Raw genomic sequence first — 11,513 nt, forward strand, 5'->3', positions numbered from 1 at the left:
CCATGAACACTACCTCACCACTTTTTTTTCTATTTTTGCACTATTTATTTAACTATTTAATAAATATGCTTACTGTGATTCAGAGCTTTGTTTACCTTTATTATGTATTGCAGCAAAGTCAACAAATTTCACAACATAAATTGGTGATATTAAACCTTATTTTAATTCTAATTCTTGGTGACTTAAAGAGGTGAAAGTTAGTGGGGAATACAGGTGGGCTAGAGTGAAGTATCAAGGTCATATTTAGATGAGCCTTCACGCTATAAATAACAGATTGGATGGACAAATTGGTCTGGTCCTGTACCAATTCTGTACTTGAATATCATTAATTTGACTTTCTCCTCCCTTCATTAATCTTTTCAGCTGCTCAATAATTAATCTGCTCTGTGCTTTTCCTAACATAAGAAAGCAATTTGAATGAAATTCCCACTGACAATGCTTCAAAAGTTCTGGAACACAAGTGCATGTTTGGGATTGCTTGTACCTTTATATTGTGAAGATATTAGCATTATTATCTCGGGTTATATGAGAGCTCATTTTAAATTTAAAACTAATCTGGGCTGAAGGGCCAAGAGAATCCCAAGTCTAGGAAAATTCAAGATGCCAAGTATATAATGTAATATTTTCCATGATTTCAAAAACATATTGCTGAAGAGTATACTGAGACTTTATTCTGTCTCCACACACAAACACATTTCTGTTAGTAGGCAATTGCTTGATGGGTTTAGACAAAGCATGAAATGAACTCCGTGTCAAGCAGAGACCCGGGGGAGGGGGAAAAGCGGATGAGGTTGAATGGTTCCAATTTACACCCACTACCTTGCTCTGAAGTTCAGAGGACACTGGTTACAGACCACAGTCTGAAAATGAAGGGAGGGACCCTGGAAAAACTATGTGCACTGCTGCCTGTGACTTCTCAGCTGCCCAATTTCTCCCACATCTTACAGTCAGCAATGGCTCATTAGCACATGTTTAGGCACCCACCCTTATAAAAGAAATCTTGATGTTGAAGAAAACTCCACTAATCCAAAACTTTATTGGATATTTGGATATCTTTACAGCAATGGTAGTGTTGCAAAACATTCTGAAACAGAGAGAGAGAGAAAGAGAGACAGACAGATTGACAGGACAGTGAGTGATGGATAAAGACTGGAGAGTAGTGGGACAGATGGAGTGTGAGGGAGGGAAGGACAAGAAATCACACAGAGGGACCAAATTAAAAACAGAAACTGTCAGACAGACAAAAAAAAGAGAATGGTTGAAGAGATAAAGAAAGAGACACACAAACAGTTGCACAGCAACCAGAAAGAGTGCCCAAGTTAAAGAGAGAGAGAAAGAGGAATAGAGAGAACAATTGAGAGAGCAAGGGAGTGAGATAGAGAGTATGAGAGAGATTGAGGGCGAAGAAGTGAGGTGGCGAGACAGAGTGGTTCATGGTGTATCTGGGGATCCTCTACTCCACTATCTACAGCAACTCATCATTCATTCCCACTGGAATTCTCCTGAATCCTGAAGTATTTGATTCAATTATCCTTCTTGCTGAAATATTTCAGGATGTCTCTAGGAAGAATAAAATGGATTATGATAGGAAAAGTGCAAAAGTGAGTCTTTGATCGGTGTGGACATGGGACTGAAAGGTCTGTTCTTCCCATGGATTTCTCTAATTCCAGCCATCTGAGTAAACCTTTTTCCTTTTACAATGACATGGTGGTTAAATTACTGGACAAGTAATCAGACATTACTGGTCTGTGGGAATTGAGTTTGAATTCCATTGCACTCCACCGAAGAGTAGAATTAAACATATAAATGATGAGTAAAGGAACAGTTAGACGGTTATATAAAAAACACACCAAGCTGATTCACTCATTTCCTTCATCAAAGGAGAGGTGTAGACACTCAATATCTTTTCCCAGAGTCAAAATGACGAATACTAGAGGGCAAGCACTGAAGGAGGAGGAGCAGTAAATTAAAGGCAGATGTCTAGGGTAAGGTTTTCACACAGTGGACGGTGTCTAGTTCAGGTTTAAGCTGAATGTCATATGACTTGCATTTATACAAGCAAATGAAACAATGTTCATCCAGACCAAAGTGCATCAGCAAAATGTATATTACACACAGCACATAACCCAAAATGTTACCATAAATAAGTAGAAGTATGTGGTGATTCAGCATGACATCTAAAACCTTGACAAGCTTCCTCAGATGTGTGGTGGAGAGCATATTGTCTGGCAGCATCACAGCCAGTTATGGAAACACCAGCGCCCTTGAATGGAAAACCCTACATGAAGTGGTGGACACAGCCCAGTCCATCACGGGTAAAGCCTCCTGCAACTTTGAACACGTCTACGTGAAACGCAGTCGTAAGAAAGCAGCATCCAGGACATGCTCTCTCCTCACTGCTTCCATCAGGAAGGAGGTACAGGAGCCTTAGGACTCACTCCATAAGGTTCAGGAACAGTTGTTACCCCTTAGCTATCAGGCTCTTGAACCAAGGGGATAATATCACACAACTTCACTTGCCCGTCATTGAAATATTCTCACAACAAACGGATTCACCTTCAAGGAATCTTCATGCCATTTTCTTGATATTTATAACTTATTATTTCAAAATTTATTTTTGTATTTGCACAGTTTATTGTCTCTTGCAATTTGTTGAACACCCAGTGACAGGACAGAATAGGAGTTCTGCAAGAGAGGAGGAGACAGAGGTGTAAGTGGTCTAGAAAGCTGGATATGAATGAGAGCTGGGAGGTACACACACAAAATGCTGGAAGAACTCAGCAGGCCAGACAGCATCTATGGAGGGAAAAAGAAGTACAGTCAATGTTTCGGGCTGAAACCCTTCAGCATGACTGGAGAGAAAAAGCTGAGGAGTAGATTTAAAAGGTGGCGGGAAGGGGAGAGAGAACCACCAGGTGATTGGTGAAACCTGGAGGGGAGGGATGAAATAAAGAGCTGCAAAGTTGATTGTGAGAGAGAGAAAAGGGGGTGGGAAATGGAGAAGCGGGGAGGTGGAATTTGAGTTACCGGAAGTTTGAGAGATCAATGTTCATGCCATCAGACTGGAAGCTACTCAAACAGAATATAAGATGTTGTTCTTCATAAAATATGGCCTCATCACGACAGTGGAGGAGGCCGTGAATAGACGTATGGGATTGGGAGTGGAATTAAAACGGGAGGCCACTGCAGGATCCCGCTTGTTCTAGCGGACGGAACATTGAACTGCTCAGCGAAGCAGTCTCCCAATACCTGTCGGGTCTTACCGTTATATAGGAGGCCATACCAGAAGCACCGAACATAGTAAATGACCCCAACAAACTCACAGGTAAAGTGTCGCCTTCACAAGATCACAAGACAAAGGAGCAGAAATAGGCCATTCGGCCCATCGAGTCTGCTCCGCAGCTCCCCCATGAGCTAAACTATTCACCCATCTAGTTCCAATTTCCGGCCTTACCAGGAAGGACTGTTTAGGGCCCTGGATGGTGGTGAGGGAGGAGCTGTAGCACCTGTTCCACTTGCAGGAACAAATGCCTTCTCCATTTCCTCTCCCCTTTTTCCTCTCTCACCTCCCCTCACCAATCAGCTTCCCAGCACTTTACTTCATCCTTCCCCTCTCGCTTTCACCAATCACCTTGTGCTTCTCTCTCCCCTCCACCCACCTTTTAAATCTCCTCCTCAGCTTTTCTTTCTCCAGTCCTGCCAAAGGGTTTCAGCCTGAAATGTCGACTGTACTCTTTTCCATGGATGCTGTCTAGCCTGCTGAGCTCCTCCAGCCATTTGTGTGTGTTGCTGTAATTTCTAGTATCAGCAGATCTTCTCCTGTTTGAGAGTTGGGAGGTGATGTAGTGGAGCAGATGGGTCAGGAAATAGGAAAAATTCTTCAATAATGAGCAGGTGTATAGATTTACCTAATAAAGTGATCACGTGTGTATATTTAAAGACTCCTCAAATCAATTAGCATTGGGCTGGAGACCAAATTTATCCCAGAAAAAAATGAATGGAATTCTGCCACCAGTAATACAAGGCAAATAATTAATCTTTTTGATTACCATTGTGAGGGTAAGCACAGCTCCATTGCCATTGTCAAGTTTACTGATGCCACCACTGTTGAGGGCCCAATCAAAGCTGGTGATGAATCAGCCTACAGGAAGGAGACTGAAAATCTAGTTGAGTGGCGTCACTCAAGAAGATGATCATTGAATTCAGGAGGAGGGAACTCATGTCCATGAGTCAGTTGTCATTGGGAGTTCAGAGGTGAAGAGGGTCACCACCTTTCAATTCCTCAGTGTTATCATTTCAGAGGATCTGTCCTGTGTCCAGCGTGGAAGTGCCATTATGAAGAAAGCACAGCAGCACCTCTACTTTCCTAGAAGGCATGCCATCTAAAACATTGACAAACTTCTATAGATGCGCAGTGGAGAGAACATTGACTTGTTCCATCACGGCCTGGTGTGGATACACCAGTGCCCTTCTACAGAAAATCCTAGAAAAATAGTGGATAGTGCCCAGTCCATCACAGGTAAACCCCTCCCCACCACTGAGCATATGTACATCTTGCAGTGTTGCAGGAAAGCAGCATCTATCATGAAGGACCCCCCCATTGTGAAGGTTACGCTCTCTCCTCATTTCTGTCTTCAGGAAGAAGGTACAGCAGCCCTAGGACTCTCACCACCAGATTCAGAAGCAGTTATTATCCCTCAACCATCAGGCTCTTGAACCAAAGGAAATAACTTCCCTCCACTTCACTCACCCATCACTGAACTGTCCCCACTGAACTCCACTCACTTTCAGGACTCTTCAGCTCGTGTTCTCAGTACTTATTGCTTATTTGGTTATTATTATTTCATTTTTCTTTCTTGTATTTGCACAGTTTGTTGTTTTTTTTGCACTTTAGTTGTTGTCTGTCCTGTTGGATGCAGTCTTTCATTGATTCTGTCGTGTTTCTTGTATTTACTGTGATTACCCAAAAGAAAACAAATCTCAGGGCTGTATATGGTGACATAGTTGTACAGTAACTTTGATAATAGGCTTGCTTTAAAATTTGAACTTTGATCACTCATGAAGTTACTGAAAAGTATGTTCGCTCCTTGTACTGACCTTGGATCTGATAGCATAAGAATTGTAAATACTTCGCTCCACTGCGATGGCAAATACTTCACTTCATCAAAGCTATGAACTCATAATTCAAATTTCAAAGTGACGTTTATTATCAGAGTACATACATGTCACCACATACTACCCTGCGATTCTTTTTCTGCAGGTATACTCAGCAAATCTATAGAACAGCTGTTGTAAACAGAATGTCTAAATTGTCCTTCCTCCCTCCGGGGAGAAGGCTCAGGAGCTTGAAGACTCGTACGGCCAGATTTGGGAACAGTTTCTTTCCAACTGTGATAAGACTGCTGAATGGATCCTGACCCGGATCTGGGCTGTACCCTCCAAATATCCGGACCTGCCTCTCGGTTTTTTCGCACTACCTTACTTTTCCTTTTCTATTTTCTATTTATGTTTTATAATTTAAATTTTTAATACTTACTATCGATTTGTACAGCAGGGAACACGAAGAGCAGAATCAAATATCGCTGTGATGATTGTACGCTCTAGTATCAATTGTTTGGTGACAATAAAGTATGAAGTATGAAATAAACAAACTGCAAATGCAGATATAAATAAATAGTAATAAATAACAAACATGAAATAACAAGATAAAAGATTCCTTAATTGAATATAATTATCCTCTTTTGTTTAAATGCCTAATGATTGAGGGGCAGTAACTGTTCTGGAACCCAGTGATGTGAGTTCTGAGACACCTGTACCTTCTACCTGATGGCAGCAGTAAGAAAAGAGCATGGCCTGGGTGGTGAGGATCTCTGATGGATGCTGCTTTTCTACGACAATATTCCATGTAGCTGTGCTCGGTGGTTGGAGGACGTTACCTGTGACGTGCTGGGAGAACCCAGTAACTTTTGTGGGGATTTCTGCTCAAAGGCATTGGTGTTCCCATAGCAGGCCGCGATGCAGCCAATTCAGCACACTTTCTGCATTCCCTGCTGATCAAATAATTGGTTACTTGTTTTCTCCTGTAACTGCTTAATGAAAGCTTGGTTTGAAAGGCTCGTCGTAGAATGAGCCAATTCTGCTTTGTACTTGAGAATAAACTTTGAGGAATGAATTGGGTTAATTTAAATGCGGAGATGGGTGGGAATAGATTGCATCAACAGACAGTGCTGATAGGCTTTGTAATTTCCTAGTTATAACAGTACCACAGGAGAGCAGATTGAATTTGTTACTGTGATAGAATGAGCTGCTTCTTCTAAGTTAGCACGTCCCATTTATATGGCTATTTGTATGCGACATTCCTCCAGTTATTGCACTTTTCTGGGGAAAGGACATTGTTTTTATTGGAAGGAGGTGCTGCAATTTCCATGAAACATTCAAACCATCTATCTGAGTTAAATAATTGTGGTTGTTTGATAATAGTTTTTCTATGCTTTGCTTTGGCTGGTTCAGTGTCTGAGTGTTGATCTGCAGCTTCAGGAGGTGTGAATGATCAGCATATACACCTGCCAGTAACATGGTGTCAGTCTTGACTCTGTTAGTAGGCCTGACAATTCTGAAGGCTTCAGTACAACCCGACTTTTTGTGGCAGTACAGATGTTATGTCTTCAGGATGACAAATTGTGGGGGATGGATGAATAAATGTAAAAAATTGTGATTAGATACAAACCACTGAACTGAACAGCACAGCAAAGGCTGTGGGTCTCTTGCTCATGTGAACTATGCAAAGTTAAATAGGCCTCTGCTACCCTCTGTGATGGATGTCATTCTGTTGCCTACACTTTCATATGCCTACCCAAAAAGCTCTTGAACTCTACATTATATCTTCCCCCACTACAAAAATAGAGGCAATGTGGGAGGGAAGAGTTACATGGATCTTGGAGTAGCTTGAAAGTTTGCACATCACTATGGGCTGAAGGGCCTGCAGTGTGGTACTGCTATGTCCTCCATTCCGTGGATCACTGCCAGCAGCCCATTCCATTCCAGGCACCTACTGTACATACCTTTTAACCTTTCTCCCTCACACTTTCGAGCTATGCCCTCTGCCCGCTGATATTCAACATTCTTACTGCTGGTGGGGGCGGTGGGGGGGGGGGAGATTCTGAGTGTCCACCCTATGCTTTGCCTCTCAAATTTTATAAAATTCTATCTGGTTTCCCTCAGCCCCCAATGCTCCAGAGCAAACAGTCCAACTTTGTCCAGCCTTTGAGATGGCACGGTGGTGCAGCAGTTGACGCGGTGGCCAGTGATAATGGATTCAGTCCCTGCTGCTGTCTGTCAGGAATTTGTATGTTCTCCCTGCGATCATGTGCATTTTCTCCCACATTCCCATGATGTACCGGTTAGGCTTCTGGCACTTTGTGTTGTGTGCATAATGTTCTGGCATCAGAAGTATGGCAACATATTCAGCACAGACTCGAAGGGCCGAGATAGCCTGTTTCCATGCTGTAATTGTTATATGGTGATAACATTTTCAGGCTGCCTCCAAAAATCCTTGCTGATTTGATTTGACACAAACAACACATTTCACTGTATGGTTCGATGTACATGTGACAAATAAAGCTAATCTTTATTTTAAAAAAAATTTTTTTTAGCTAATACCCCTCTAATTTCAGCATCTTTCTGGTAAACCTCTTTTGATGCCTCTCAAGAAATTTCACATCCTCCTGCAATGGGATGATCAGAACTGCATACAACAGACAAAGTCAAAGACAAAATTATTGTCATCTGCACAAGTACTTGTATGGAAGGTGGAAAGAAAGCTTACTTTCAGCAGCATTGTAGGTGCACAGCATCAGATACAATGTGGGGCCCCATGGTATCAAAGTGGGTAGCTGAATAAAGTTAGTTTGGTGAATCAGAGTTCAATTCTGCTGTGTTTAAAGATCAATTGCACAGAGTACTGGAAAGACATCTTCCTGTTAGAAAGAAGAACAGGGATGGAAAAATAAGAGAACCTTGGATATCCTGAGAGGTGGTGAATATGGTTAAGAAGAAAAAGGAAAAGTATGTAATGATTCGTAAGTTAGGATCAAGCAGAGCACTTGAGGAATATAAGAAAGCAAAAAAGAAAAGAACTGAAGAAAGAGAATTAGTGAAGCCAGGAGGAGCCATGAAAAGTCCTTGACAAATAGGATTAAGGATAATCCCTAAATATTCTCGTTAATCCCTAAGTAAAGGTTTAAGATGTTTCAGAAAGGACAGGAAGGAAGGCAAAAGAGGTGGGGACGTGGCACTGTTGATCAGAGATAGTGTCACCACTGCAGAAAAGGTGGACGCCAAGGAGGGATTGTCTATGGCATCTCTGTGGGTGGAGGTTAGGAACAGGAAGGGGTCAATAACTTTACTGGGTATTTTTTAGGCCACCCAATAGTAACAGAGATATTGAGGAGCAGGTAGGGAAACAGATCCTGGAAAGGTGTAATAATAAGAGTTGTCATGATGGGAGATTTTAATTTCTCAAATATCGATTAGTATCTCCCTAGAGCAAGGGGTTTAGATGGGGTAGAATTTGTTAGGTGTGTTCAGGAGGGTTTCTTGACACAATGTGTAGATAAGCCTACAAGAGGAGAGGCTGTACTTGATCTGGCATTGGGAAATGAACCTGGTCAGGTGTCAGATCTCTCCGTGGGAGAGCATTTTGGAGATAGTGATCATAATTCTATCTCCTTTACAATAGCATTGGAAACAGATAGGAACAGACAAGTTAGAAAAGTGTTTAACTGGAGTAAAGTAAATGATGAGGCTATCAGGCAGGAAATTGGAAACAGATGTTCACAGGGAAAAGTATGGAAGAAATGTGGCAAATATTCGGGGGATATTTGTGTGGAGTTCTGCATAGGTACATTCCAATGAGACAGGGAAGTTATGGTAGGGTACAGGAACCATGGTGTACAAAGGCTATCGTAAATCTAGTCAAGAAGAAAAGAAAAGCTTACAAAACGTTCAGAGAGCTAGGTAATGTTAGAGATCTGGAAGATTATAAAGCTAACTGAAAGGAGCTTAAGAAAGAAATTAGGAGAGCCAGAAGGGGCCATGAGAAGGCCTTGGTGGGCAGGATTAAGGAAACCCCCAAGGCACTCTACAAGTATGTGAAGAGCAAGAGGATAAGACATGAAAGAATAGGACCTAAGTGTGACAGTAGGAAAGTGTGTATGGAACCAGAGGAAATAGCAGAGGTACTAGTCACCAGGACCAGATGAGATGCACCCCAGGCTACTGTGAGAGGCGAGGGAGGAGATTGCTGAGCCTCTGGCGATGATCTTTGCATCATCAATGGGGACGGGAGAGGTTCTGGAGGACTGGAGGGTTGTAGATGTTATTCCTTTATTCAAGAAAGGGAGTAGAGATAGCCCAGGAAATTATAGACCAGTGAGTCTTACCTCAGTGATTGGTAAGTTGATGGAGAAGAGCCTGAGAGGCAGGATTTATGAACATTTGGAGAGGCAAAAAATGATTAGGAATAGTCAGCATGGCTTTGTCAAGGTCAGGTCCTGACTTACAAGCCTGATTGAAATTTTTTGAAGATGTGACAGAACAAATTGACAAAGGAAGAGCAGTAGATGTAGTGTGTATGGATTTCAGCAAGGCATTTGAGAAGGTACACTTCACTTGTGAGTCTGCTGGGGTCATCTATTGCATCCGCTGCTCATGGTGCGGCCTCCTCTACATCGGTGAAACCCGATGCATATTGGGGGACCGCTTCGTCAAGAACCTCCGCTCCGAACGCCATAACAAATAGGATCTCCCGGTAGCCACCCACTTCAACTCTGCTTCCCATTCCCATTCGGATATGTTTCTTACATGGCCTCCTCTACTGCCATGATGAGGCTAAACTCAGGTTGGAGGAGCAACACCTCATATACCATCTAGGTAGTCTCCAGCTCCTTGGTATGAACATAGAGTTCTCCAACTTCCGGTAATTCCCTCCCCCTCCCTTCCCCTATCCCTATTTCACTCTGCCCCCTCCCCCAGCTGCCTACCACCTCCCTAATGGTTCTGCCTCCTTCCACTACCCATTGTGTTTTCCCCTATTCCTTCTGCACCTTTCCTGCCTGTCCCCTCCTTGCCTCCCCTCCCCCACCCTTTTATCTTTCCCCTTACTGGTTTTTCACCTGGAACCTACCAGCCTTCTTCTTCCCACCCTCCCCCCACCTTCTTTATAGGGTCTCTGCCCCCTCCCTCTTCAGTCCTGACGAAGGGTTCCGGCCCGAAACGTTGACTCATTGTTTCCACAGATACTGCCCGACCTGCTGAGTTCCTCCAGCGTGTTGTGAGTGTTGCTTTGACCCCAGCATCTGCAGATTATTTTGGGTTTTTAGAGCAGTTTGTCGTTGAGCCAACGAGGAGATCAGCTATACTGGATTGGGTGTTATATGATGAATCAGAGGTGATTAGGGAATTTAAGGTAAAAGAACAGTGATCACAATATAATTTCGTTCAACTTGAAATCTGATAGCGAGAAAGTCTGATGTAGCAGTATTTCAGTGGAGTAAAGGAAATTACAGTGGAATGAGAGGTGAGTTGGCCAAAGCAAATTGAAAGGAGACACTGGCTGGGATGTCAGCGGAGCAATAATGGCTTGAGTTTCTGGGGAAAAAATGAGAAAGGTGCAGGATAAATATATTCCAAAAACAAAGAAATACTCCAACAGCAAAATAGTACAACTGTGGCTAACAAGGGAAGTCAAAGCCAATGTAACAGCAAACGAGCATACAACAAACCAAACATTAGTGGGAGGAGAGAGGATTAGGAAGCTTTGAAAACTCTGCAGATTGCGGCTAAAATAATTAGGAGGGAAAAGATGCAATATGGAAGCATGCTAGTAAACAATATCAAGATGGATAGTAAAAGCTTTTTCAAGTATATAAAAAATAAGAGATGAGAGTGGATATAGGACCGCTAGAAAATTAGACTGCAGAGATAATTATGGGATACAAGGAGATAGCTGATGAATAAAATGAGTATTTTGCCTCACTGTGGAAGACACTAGCAGTGTGCCAGGTGTTCAAGGGTGTGAGGGAAGTGAAGTGAGTGCAGTTAAAATTAAAAGGGAGAAGGTGCTCAAAAAGCTGAAAGATCTAAGGGTATTTAAGTCACCCAAACCAGACGAACTTCACCCTAAGGTTCTGAAAGAGGTAACGGTAGAGATTGTGGAGGCATTACTAATGATCTTTCAAATATCATTGGACTTTCGCAATTTTCAAGTCCTCTGGCAGCACGTCAATGTCACTCCACTCTTTGAGAAAGGAGGAAGGCAACAGAAAGGAAATTATAGACAGTTAGCCTGACCTCAGTGATTGGGAAGATGTTGGAGTCAATTGTTAAGGATGAGATTGTGGAGTACTGGGTGATACAGGTCAAGATAGGACAATGCCAGTACGTTTCCCTAAGGGGAAAATCTTCCCTGATGAACCTAACCTGTTGGAATTCTTTGAGGAGATTGCAAGTAGGAT

This window comes from Mobula birostris, chromosome 32 (genome assembly GCF_030028105.1).
Source record: "Mobula birostris isolate sMobBir1 chromosome 32, sMobBir1.hap1, whole genome shotgun sequence".
Classification (NCBI taxonomy): domain Eukaryota; kingdom Metazoa; phylum Chordata; class Chondrichthyes; order Myliobatiformes; family Myliobatidae; genus Mobula; species Mobula birostris.